Source organism: Balaenoptera physalus (assembly GCF_965194825.1).
Source record: "Balaenoptera physalus genome assembly, chromosome: 2".
In the NCBI taxonomy this organism is placed as follows: domain Eukaryota; kingdom Metazoa; phylum Chordata; class Mammalia; order Artiodactyla; family Balaenopteridae; genus Balaenoptera; species Balaenoptera physalus.
The window spans coordinates 152,914,422-152,926,833 of NC_138883.1; the positions used below are offsets into that span (position 1 = coordinate 152,914,422).

At 40.2% G+C, this 12,412-nt stretch overlaps 2 long non-coding RNA genes across 2 annotated transcripts in view; both read left to right on the forward strand.

Annotated features, from left to right (window-relative positions):
- LOC309655269 overlaps positions 1-7,446 on the forward strand; it is a 51,032-nt gene extending 43,586 nt beyond the window's left edge. Inside the window, exon 2 of the long non-coding RNA XR_014260734.1 lies at positions 1-7,446. This exon is cut by the window's left edge and continues 42,983 nt beyond it. This is a non-coding gene — a long non-coding RNA (uncharacterized lncRNA).
- Positions 1-12,412, forward strand: part of LOC309655281 — a 380,610-nt gene that overhangs the window by 255,363 nt on the left and 112,835 nt on the right. The gene's annotated exons all lie outside the window — the stretch shown is intronic.

Below are 12,412 nucleotides of genomic sequence, written 5' to 3' on the forward strand. Positions count from 1 at the left end.
AAGTAATTGATTGACAAGCGGAACAAAAGAAGAAATACACTCCACAATGAATTTTGTTAATTTTTTGTTGGATCAGACACTTCCATTATGCTAAGGGACTTTTGCTCATTACAAGGCTCTCTGTGAGTCTTAGAGATGCTACATCTCAGAGCTGGAGGAGGTCTCAGAGATGATCTAACTGAACTCTTTCATCTAACTGATGAGGAAACTGAGGCCCAAGACCACACAGCTAGTAAACAACAGAGGCTGGGTACTAATAAGGAGAAAACCCACAGCAGGAAGGGGCACTGATGCTGGGCAAGAGCCCTACCCAGCGCTGGGCAGCTCTGTACACACAAGAAGACAACGCCCACTGTGGGATGACGGCAAAAGAGGGAGCTGAACCAACTGTTTGTGAAACTTCCTTTCTTCCCAAAAATTCTGCTCTAGGTAGGAGACAAAGTCAAAAGTTTAGTCTTATTAGAGATGGCGAAGTGATGGAGAAAACATTTAAACCAACTCAAAACACACCTGCTTTCAATGATGCAATCAGGTACACCCAATAAGATTATAATTTCTAACATAAATTAATCCTTCATTTTGCCATGAAAAATGTCTCTGGAAGAGAAAAGATATTCTCATATTCTGTGAGGCATTTGGAGCTATTCTGGGCATAGCATTTATCTATGAAACCATATAAATAGAGAGAACATGGCACCACTCATGTAGTTAATCTTCTAAATAAATTGGAACTCATCATATGTGATTTTCTTTGTGACTGAGCTACATTTACTTTTCCTTGGTGTTTATATTAGACACTCTGGATGTCCATATGATGAGGTGTCCTGTAAATAGTGCTTTATTGCTAAGGGCCCACTTCCTCAAGCACAAAACTTCTGGACACTGTACTTACACCGTGGCTTGTGTACAGATTGATCAGTGCTAAAGCATTCTTTCTGAGAAATAGCGTGTCATGGAGATGACACTGTACTGCAAAGAGTCATACTTCAGCGCTGCAGGGAAATGGATAAAAAGGAAGACAATGTTGCCCTATTGCCCATAAAGAGCAATTTGTCATGTTTCTATTGACTCTGAAGCCCAGTCTTCCAGAAGCACCTTCCCTCTTTCCTACGATATTTGTTTTCAATTATCTAAGATTGGAAAGAACCATATCAAACAGCAGGAATATTCTGTGTGAGTTATGAAAACATGGTGGGTAATCCACCCATGTCCTCCCTTTAAAAATCCCTACCATGTACAAGAATCATCAGGGAAGAAAAGCTATCACTCAAGGCCACCCCTGAGTAACGTCCCTTCAATGCTCGTTTCCACTCCCAACATCAGGTGGAGGAGACACACAGACGCCACTGCTGCCTCTCCTCTTGCCTGGCTAGCTTCCCTTTTCAGTAAAGTGGTGGGTATGTGTCTCTAGGTGGAGTTCCTGGAATCCTTTCTCATGCTACAATGGGGGGCCACGTGGGGAAGACTTATAACCTTCTGCTGTTCACAAGTGCTCAGGCAGGGTGTGGGACGCCAGGCACCCCAATCTCCAGAAGCAGTTACTTTGGAGCCCAGTTCTTGTCTTGGGGCCAGGGAGAACCCGTTTGCTACAACACCCCAAGGGGGCCAAGAACTCAAGAAAAGTCCTCAACTCGAGCAAAACGCATTCTAGACCTGGTTTTGCAGGCTGGATGGGTTGTGGGGTGAAGAGTGTCAAAGGTCAGGACACCTACATCTTGGTCTGGGGGAGGGCATGATTCTGGCAGCACTGCAGCATTCTTTAGAATGTTCCAGAACATTCACTAGAATGTGGGGACACTTAGTACCTTTGACCTTGGCTTTTGAACTTTAAGAGGCAGTCCTAGTCATCAGGAAAAGTCTCATTCAAAAGCATTACTGTCTTTAAAAATGGGGAGATCGCAAGGGAAGAAAACATGACTCTCTGCACTTAAGTTGGTCATCGTCTAAAAGGAGAGGGACAAGGTCTGGACCGATGGGTAAAGTGGGACAGTCATTGTGAGAACACTGAACTGCGGGTTCTGGTGGGAGATGGAAGAATGAGAGTGGGCTCTGGTCTGAGCTGTGTGTGCTTGTGTGGAGATAGAATTCTTCACATCCTTCAGGGCGCTCGTGATCACATAGAAACATGCATTCATTCAATAAACGTTAAATGTGCACCCACTATGTGCAAGTCACTGTTCCTGGCACTTGAGATACATCAGCAAACAAAGAAGTAAAGATCTCCATGATGTGGCATCAACATTCTGATGGTGTAAGGTGTTCCTCACACAGGAGTTCACACCAGTCAATCACACTGTGTTACAGGGTAAGAGTGTAGGGGAGGGAGGGGAAGGGGAGCAGGGCGAGGCTGGGCAGAACTGAGGGGCTGGGCATGACGGTCTCAGGGGGAGATGGCATCTGGCCAGGATGCAGGTGTGGCTAAAGCAGAGTGAGCACTGACAGAGCAGCAGAGTCGTGTTCAAAGAGGCAACAGGCACCAGTGAATGCTGGGTGTTGCTGGTAGAACTACACTCTGACTCAGTGAAATGGGGAGCTACTGAGCTAAGAGGTGACTTTTTAAAAAATTTATTTATTTTTGGCTGCATTGGGTCTTCGTTGCTCCGCGTGGGTTTTCTCTAGTTGTGGCTAGTGGGGGCTACTCTTTGTTGAGGTGTGCAGACTTCTCACTGCGGTGGCTTCTGTTGTTGCAGAGCATGGGCTCTAGGCGCTCAGGCTTCAGTAGTTGTGGCGCATGGGCTCAGTAGTTGTGGCTCACGGGCTTAGCTGCTCCACGGCATGTGGGATCCTCCCAGACCAGGGATCAAACCCGTGTCCCCTGCATGGGCAGGCGGATTCTTAACCACTGCACCACCAGGGAAGTCCTGAGGTGACTTTATTTGACTTATATTTTCAACCTAAAGACTCTCTCTGGTTGCTGTGTCAAGAATAGACTGTAATAGAGCATGGGGCAGAGCACAAAGACCAGCTAGGAGACTACTGTGATAATTTGGCTCAGAAACTTGAACTGCTCACGTCTGTGTTGTCATGTGACAGTGAGAAGTGGTCAGATATGGGTATATAATAGGGTTTGCTGGTGTATCAAACATGTGACATGAAGGAACGTGTCAAGGGGGACTCCAAGTTTCTGTCCCGAGCAACCAGAAGAACAGAATTGATGTAGAGACAAGAGAGGCTGAATGATGAGGGGTTTGGCTGGAGTAAAGCATTAGCTTAGTTTTGGACGTGCTGGTTTTGAGATGCCAGTAGACCACCCAAGTGGGAATGTTGAATAGGTGGTTTGCTGCACTATCTGGAATGTAGGGGAGGTCTAGGATCCAAATATACATTGGGGAGTTATCCATATAAAGAGAGGCTTTACAGTGGAGACTGTATCCTATCACCAAGCAGAGGATCACTGTGAGAAAAGAGAGCCAAAGTCCTGAGCCCTCAACAGTTACTACTCTTGGGACACCTTCATCCCTCCTGCTTTATCACCAGTTTATAAACATATTGCAAATATCAAATTAAACAACACCTCTCAGCACTGCAGACATTAGTAACCCATCCCCAGATTTCCCAGGGATTTAATGTGAATTCTTGATGAGACCTCCTGGAGAATGGGGTAAGGTGGTACTATCTTAGTGGGGTCCTGGCACCATCTAGAAGTTGGTTTCATAGATTGGATGCATGTTTCAAGTTACTTGTTTACATAGCTGAGTTCTCTGTGCTATAACGATGCCCTATCCCAGGGGCTGAGAAATCAAACTGACTGGTCTTATAAAAAATGAGGGAGAGTCCCCACTACACAGGTGGATTAGGAAACAGCACAATAAAATGTTTTTCATTGAGAACGATTTTTTTCCTGAGTCAATAGTTCAGAAACAAAACTGACATATGTCTTTGTCTAGTTTCTGAATTTCCAGAAATCTGAATTCTGAGGAGAATTTCTAAAAAACATACCCAGTACACCATCTGAGAGCCCAGGGCATGCAGCTGGATGGGTGGCTGTCTCTCATTTCTACATTTAATCAGCACTCAGACATGACCACTAGCTCCAAATTCCACTTGGATCTGGTCTGGGTGGGTCATGTTATAGTCTTTATGTTAAGAAATTTGTAATTTCACATTTCTTATTTTATAGCTCTCATGACAAAACAACGTCCTACGTACCTTCAGACATTCTTTAGCAAGTCCTAATGAGCAAAACATTTACTTAAGCCTCTGACAACTAAACAGATCCAAAATATACTAATATGCTCATATCTTAGTTGTGTGAAAAAAAAAACTAAAAATATAACTATCACATGATCCAGTAATTTCACTCCTGGGTATATATCCAAAGAAAACAAAAACACTAATTCGAAAAGATACATGCACCCCAATGTCACAGCAGCACTATTTACAATAGCAAAGGTATGGAATCAACCTAAGTGTCCATCGACAGAAGAATGGATAAGGAAGATGTGGTACATATATACGATGGAATATTACTCAGCCATAAAAAGAATGACATTTTGCCATTTGCAAAAATGTAGATGGAGCTAGAGAGTATTATGCTTAGTGAAATAAGTCTGACAGAGAAAGACAAATACTCTTATGTTATCACTTATATGTGGAATCTCAAAAATAAAACAAGCAGGTGTATATAAAAAAACAGAAGCAAACTCACAGATACAGAGAACAAACCAGTGGTTACCAGTGGGGAGAGGAAAGGGGGAGGGGCAAGATAGGGGTCGGGGGTTAAGAGACACAAACTATGATGTATAAAATAAATAAGCTACAAGGATATATTCTACAGTATAGAGAATATAGCCATTATGTTGCAATAACTTTAAATGGAGTATAGTCTATAAAAATTTTGAATCACTATGTTGTACACCTGAAACTAATATAAATCAGCTGTACTACAATTTTTAAAAAAGCAATAGATTTTCTTTTTAAAGGAGAGAAAGATGGATTTTCTGCATGTGGGCTTTGTTTGGTGTCTTATCTGCCTTCTCATTGCCATGGTTGGACCCACGAAAACGCTGAGGCCACTTGTCATTTGGGGGCAGATGTGGTGGGTGATCACGAGTCACAGACAGAAGAGGGGCAAGAGGGAAGCTGGGAGGGCAGGAGCGCTCCTGGAACGGTGAAGCCTGCCAGAGGCCTGGCCACATCTGGTTCTTCCATGGAAGGGTGACACTTCCCTGCATCCATTCCACAGAAAAATTGTATTATTCAGAAAGGAAAGAGGCAGGATGACCAGGCAACATACTTCTCAGGAAACCACAGCCCAGCCTCAGCCAAAAGTGTACTATTCTTGTAAAGCGGCAAGAGTTTTCCCCACCCTGGGCAGCGTCCCACGTTACTCCATCTGGCGAAAACGAGAGGCAGCTGGGGGAAGTGGGGGGACGTGGAGACTCCAGGTGCAGCTGAGGCTGACCGGCGTACACTCACTGAACTCCGCCTCCCTCTCCTCCGGTTCAAGTGGGGACTGGAGGACGTGGTGAGGGATGTTAAAGTCCACCCCAGCTCTGAAATTCTGATGTGGTGTTCTCCAGGGAACCACATGTTCCTGGAGAATTGGAAGGAATTCAGGAGCGGGCTGCCTTGGGAGAATTTACAGCCCCAGCCCCAGAGCCTCCCCAGTGCAGCCGAGCCACACCCCGGGCCCAGCCTCGAAGAGAGCAGGACAGGAGCTAAAGCCTCCAGCCCAGAACGGTCACTTCTGTACACCCCCTAAAAATGTCATGTGCTAAAGACATTCAACACTTTAAAAACTCCATGAACTTTACTATTTCTAAAAATATCATGCCAGCTTCACAGCTAAATAAAACTCCCCTTCCAACGATGAGTCAAATGCATTTTGCATCAGTGGCTCCACATACTTGAGAAACTAAGTTGTTTCGCCAATGGACTTATTTGTGGTGAAGATATTTTTCCATATCATTGCTCCAGCAGAGCTCATTTCTAAGAAATTTCTAATTTCCCTGGAGTAAAATGAATGCTTCAAAGTTTTTTTTTTACTCCATCATGACTTCTGAATCTTTTTCAAAGCTGGCCTTTTGCCTTGGAGATCAAACTTTGCTCTATCCAGTCTCAAATATCTTTCCTTTTTTTCTATCTCTACCCAGTTCTTGTTAACTGATGCAAACTTTGAGTATCAGTGAAAGCCACGAGCCCCCTTTTTATCCTTTAAAACACTTCTAACATTTCTATTTCTTTATCTCCCACCAACCATAAGTTGTTTTCAAAATGAGTCTGTCCTCCAACACCACAAAAACATTCTTGAGTTTATCATTATTATTAATTTCCTCCTGGCACTGATAAGTCTCCCGGTGACTCCTGGGGCCCCGTTGGCTGACACATGACTACCCCGTCTGACAGAGCAGAGTTGTTACCTGTTGGATGTTACATATGTGGCTTCTGTCATCTGAGTCTGGCATAATGCCACATGAAATAACTGTTAGTTTATAATATTTTGGGAATCTGAAGAGAGTTAATGCTGCTATTTAGATCCAAATTTGAAATGTCATGAAAAACACTAAAAATGAGAACATCAGAGGAAAAAAATAAGTATGAGAAGTTCTTTTCATTTTCAAAGGATTATTTGATAATTTAGTTCCCAGCTGGTCAAGTAACCAGGATCATTGTGACTTCACACCCATCTGAGAAACAGTTGGGGGCATAAATTATAAACGGAAGCAAAAAAATTAATGATTTTCTTTCCCTTCTCAGACCATTTTTCTGGAAGACTGGGGTATAAGAAGGCGACAAACAAATGCATCATGACATTACACTGGCTTCACCCTTCATTCCTACAGCTCAAGTTAACGAAAGGGAAACAAGGCGATTTCTAAAAAGCACATATATTCTAGGAAAATCTCCCTAGTAAAGTGTGACAAGTATGACAGTGCGTGTGCATGTGAGCACTTCTGGGGTATTTCCATGCCTTTGGGGTGCCATATGGTTCCCCTTTAGAATTAGTAAGATGGGGATCTATCATCTCACATTGGGTATCCTGGTGGTTGGTTTTCCCATAGTTAAAAAGAAATTATGAAACTAATATACTATTGTAAATCAACTCTATTTCAATAAAAAAAAAAGAAGCTACACCCTATTTTTCCTGACACTGAGATCTCTCAACTCCAAATGCAAATACACATTTAAAACCTATTTTTCTTTGGTTTCTTCACTTGAAAATTTTATTTCCCTGAAATATTCTGTTGGCTTTCTCTTTTTCGTTAGGTGTGCTTTTTTTTTTTTTTTTTAAACATGTGCAAGTGGATTATCAGAAAAATCCAGCACAATGGATGTTTTCCTTAATTTGCATTTTTGGTTTTTCTTTGCATACAGTATTTCTTTTGTTCTGAATACAAATTATTTCTTTTTTTTTTCTACATCTTTATTGGAGTATAATTGCTTTACAATGGTGTGTTAGTTTCTGCTGTATAACAAAGTGAATCAGCTATACATAAACATATATCCCCGTATCTCCCCCCTCTTACAGCTCCTCCCTATTCCACCCCTCTAAGTGGACACAAAGCACTGAGCTGATCTCCCTGTGCTATATGGCTGCTTCCCACTAGCTATCTATTTTACATTTGGTAGTGTATATATGTCCATGCCACTCTCTCACTTCATCCCAGGTTACGCTTCCCACTCCCCGTGTCCTCAAGTCCATTCTCTACATCTGTGTCTTTATTCCTGTCCTGCCCCTAGCATCTTCAGAGCCATTTTTTTTTTTTAGATTCCATATATATATGTGTAGCATACAGTATTTGTTTTTCTCTTTCTGACTTACTTCACTCTGTAGGACAGACTCTAGGTCCATCCACCTCACTATAAATAACTCAATTTCATTTCTTTTTTATGGCTGAGTAATATTCCTTTGTATATATGTGCCACATCTTCTTTATCCATTCATCTGTCAATGGATGCTTAGGTTGCTTCCGTGTCCTGGCTATTGTAAATAGAGCTGCAATGAACATTGTGGTACATGACTCTTTGTGTATTATGGTTTTCTCAGGGTATAGGCCCAGTAGTGGGATTGCTGGGTCGTATGGTAGTTCTATTTTTAGTTTTTTAAGGAATCTCCATACTGTTCTCCATAGTGGCTGTACCAATTTACATTCCAACCAACAGTGCAAGAGGGTTCCCTTTTCTCCACACCCTCTCCAGCATTTATTGTTTGTAGATTTTTTGATGATGGCCATTCTGACCAGTGTGAGGTGATAACTTATTGTAGTTATGATTTGCATTTCTCTAATGATTAGTGATTTTGAGCATCCTTTCATGTGCTGGTTGGCAATCTGTATATCTTCTTTGGAGAAATGTCTATTTAGATCTTCTGCCCATTTTTGGATTGGGTTGTTTGTTTTTCTGATATTGAGATGCATGAGCTGCCTGTATACTTTGGAGATTAATCCTTTGTCAGTTGCTTCATTTGCAAATATTGTCTCCCATTCTGAGGGTTGTCTTTTTGTCTTGTTTATGGTTTTCTTTGCTGTGCAAAAGCTTTTAAGTTTCATTAGGTCCCATTTGTTTATTTTTGTTTTTATTTGCATTTCTCCAGAAGGTGGGTCTAAAAGGATCTTGCTGTGATGTATGTCACAGACTGTTCTGTCTACGTTTTCCTCTAAGAGTTTTATAGTATCTGGCCTTACATTTAGGTCTTTAATCCATTTTGAGTTTATTTTTGTGTATGGTGTTAGGGAGTGTTCTAATTTCATTCTTTTACATGGAGCTGTCCAGTTTTCCCAGCACCACTTATTGAAGAGGCTGTCTTTTCTCCATTGTATATTCTTGCCTCCTTTATCAAAGATAAGGTGACCTTATGTGTGTGGGTTTATCTCTGGGCTTTCTATCCTGTTCCATTGATCTATATTTCTGTTTTTGTGCCAGTACCATACTGTCTTGATTACTGTAGCTTTGTAGTATAGTCTACAGTCAGGGACCCTGATTCTTCCAGCTCCATTTTTCTTTCTCAAGATTGCTTTGGCTATTCGGGGTCTTTTGTGTTTCCAAACAAATTATGAAATTTTTTGTTCTAGTTCTGTGAAAAGTGCCATTGGTAGTTTGATAGGGATTGCATTGAATCTGTAGATTGCTTTGGGTAGTATAGTCATTTTCACAATGTTGATTCTCCCAATCCAAGAACATGGTATATCTCTCCAACTGTTTGTATCAACTTTAATTTCTTTCATCAGTGTCTTATAGTTTTCTGAACACAGGTGTTTGTCTCCTTGGGTAGGTTTATTCCTAGGTATTTTATTCTTTTTGTTGCAATGGTAAATGGGAGTGTTTCCTTAATTTCTCTTTCAGATGTTTCATCATTAGTGTATAGGAATGCAAGAGATTTCTGTGCATTAATTTTATACCCTGCTACTTTACCAAATTCATTGATTAGCTCTACTGGTTTTCTGGTAGCATCTTTGGGATTCTCTATGTATAATAACATGTCATCTGCAAACAATGACAGTTTTACTTCTTCTTTTCCGATTTGGATTCCTTTTATTTCTTTTTCTTCTCTGGCTGCCATGGCTAAAACTTCCAAAACTATGTTGAATAACAGTGGTGAGGGTGGGCCACCTTGTCTTGTTCCTGATCTTAGTGGAAGTGATTTCAGTTTTTCACCATGGAGAACGACGTTTGCTGTGGGTTTGTCATATATGGCCTTTATTATGTTGAGGTAAGTTCTCTCGCTGTCCACTTTCTGGATGGTTTTTATCATAAATGGGTGTTGAATTTTGTCAAGAGCTTTTTCTGCATCTATTGAGATGATCATATGGTTTTTCTCCTTCAATTTGTTAATATGGTTTATCACATTGATTGATTTGCATATATTGAAGAATTCTTGCATTCCTGGGTGCTGCTGGATTCTGTTTGCTAGTATTTTGTTGAGGATTTTTGCATCTATGTTCATCAGTGATATTGGTCTGTAGTTTTCTCTTTTTGTGACGTATTTGTCTGGTTTTGGTACCAGGGTAATGGTGGCCTCGTACAATGAGTTTGGGAGTGTTCCTCCTTCTGCTATATTTTGGAAGAGTTTGAGAAGGATAGGTGTTAGCTCTTCTCTAAATGTTTGACAGAATTCGCCCGCGAAGCCATCTGGTCCTGGGCTTTTGTTTGTTGGAAGATTTTTAATCACAGTTTCAATTTCAGTGCTTGTGATTGATCTGTTTATATTTTCTATTTCTTCCTGGTTCAGTCTCGGGAGGTTGTGCTTTTCTAAGAACTTGTCCATTTCTTCCAGGTTGTCCATTTTATTGGCATATAGTTGCTTGTAGCAATCTCTCGTGATCCTTTGTATTTCTGCAGTGTCAGTTACTTCTCCTTTTTCATTTCTAATTCTATTGAATTGAGTCTTCTCCCTTTTTTTCTTGATGAGCCTGGCTAATGGTTTATCAATTTTGTTTACCTTCTTAAAGAACCAGCTTTTAGTTTTATTGATCTTTGCTACTGTTTCCTTCATTTCTTTTTCATTTATTTCTGATCTGCTGATCTTTATGATTTCTTTCCTTCTGCTGACTTTGGGGTTTTTTGTTCTTCTTTTCCTAATTGCTTTAGGTGTAAGGTTAGGTTGTTTATTTGAGATGTTTCTTGTTTCTTGAGGTAGCATTGTATTGCTATAAACTTCCCTCTTAGAACTGCTTTTGCTGCATCCCATAGGTTTTGGGTTGTCATGTTTTCATTGTCAGTTGCTTCTAGCTATTTTTTGATTTCCTCTTTGATTTCTTCAGTGATATCTTGGTTATTTAGTAGTGTATTGTTTAGCCTCCATGTGTTTGTATTTTTTACAGATTTTTTCCTGTAATTGATATCTAGTCTCATAGCACTGTGGTTGGAAAAGATACTTGATACGATTTCAATTTTCTTAAATTTACCAAGGCTTGATTTGTTACCCAAGATATGATCTATCCTGGAGAATGTTCCATGAGTACTTAAGAAGAAAGTGCATTCTGTTGTTTTTGGATGGAATGTCCTGTAAATATCAATTAAGTCCATCTTGTTAAATGTGTCATTTAAAGCTTGTGTGTCCTTATTTATTTTCATTTTGGATGATCTGTCCATTGGTGAAAGTGGGGTGTTAAAGTCCCCTACTATGATTGTGTTGCTGTCGATTTCCCCTTTTATGGCTCTTAGTATTTGCCTTATGTATTGAGGTGCTCCTATGTTGGGTGCATAAATATTTACAATTGTTATACCTTCCTCTTGGATCGATCCCTTGATCATTATATAGTGTCCTTCTTTGTCTCTTGTAATAGTCTTTATTTTAAAGTCTACTTTGTCTGATATGAGAATTGCTACTCCAGCTTTCTTCTGATTTCCATTTGCATGGAATATCTTTTTCCATCCCCTCACTTTCAGTCTGTATGTGTCCCTAGGTCTGAAGTGGGTCTCCTGTAGACAGCATATATACGGATCTTGTTTTTGAATCCATTCAACCAGTCTATGTCTTTGCTTGGAGCATTTAATCCATTTACATTTAAGGTAGTTATCGATATGTGTGTTCCTATTACCAGTTTCTTAATTGTTTTGGGATTGTTATTGTAGGTCTTTTCCTTCTCTTGTGTTTCCTGCCTAGAGAAGTTCCTTTAGCATTTGTTTTAAAGCTGGTTTGGTGGTGCTGAATTCTCTTAGCTTTTGCTTGTCTCTAAAGGTTTTAATTTCTCCATCAAATCTGAATGAGATCCTTGCTGTGTAGAGTAATCTTGGTTGTAGGTTTTTCCCTTTCATCACTTGAAATATTTCCTGCCACTCCCTTCTGGTTTGCAGAGTTTCTGCTGAAAGATCAGCTGTTAACCTTATGGGGATTCCCTTGTATGTTATTTGTTGCTATTCCCTTGCTGCTTTTAATATTTTTTCTCTGTATTTAATTTTTGATAGTTTGATTAATATGTGTCTTGGCATGTTTCTCCTTGGATTTATCCTGTATGGAACTCTGTGTGCTTTCTGAACTTGATTGACTATTTCTTTTCCCATATTAGGGAACTTTTCAACTATAATCTCTTCAAACATTTTCTCAGTCCCTTTCTTTTCCTCTTCTTCTTCTGGGACCCCTATAATTCGAATGTTGGTGTGTTTAATGTTGTCCCAGAGGTCTCTGAGACTGTCCTCAATTCTTTTCATTCTTTTTTCTTTATTCTGCTCTGCAGTAGTTATTTCCACTAGTTTATCTTCCAGGTCACTTATCCGTTCTTCTGCCTCAGTTATTCTGCTATTGATTCCTTCTAGAGAATTTTTAATTTCATTTATTGTGTTCTTCATCATTGTTTGTTTGCTCTTTAGTTCTTCTAGGTCCTTGTCAAATGTTTCTTGTATTTTCTCCATTCTATTTTCAAGATTTTGGATCATCTTTACTATCATTACTCTTAATTTTTTTTCAGGTAGACTGTCTATTTCCTCTTCATTTGTTTGGTATGGTGGGTTTTTGCCTTGCTCCTTCATC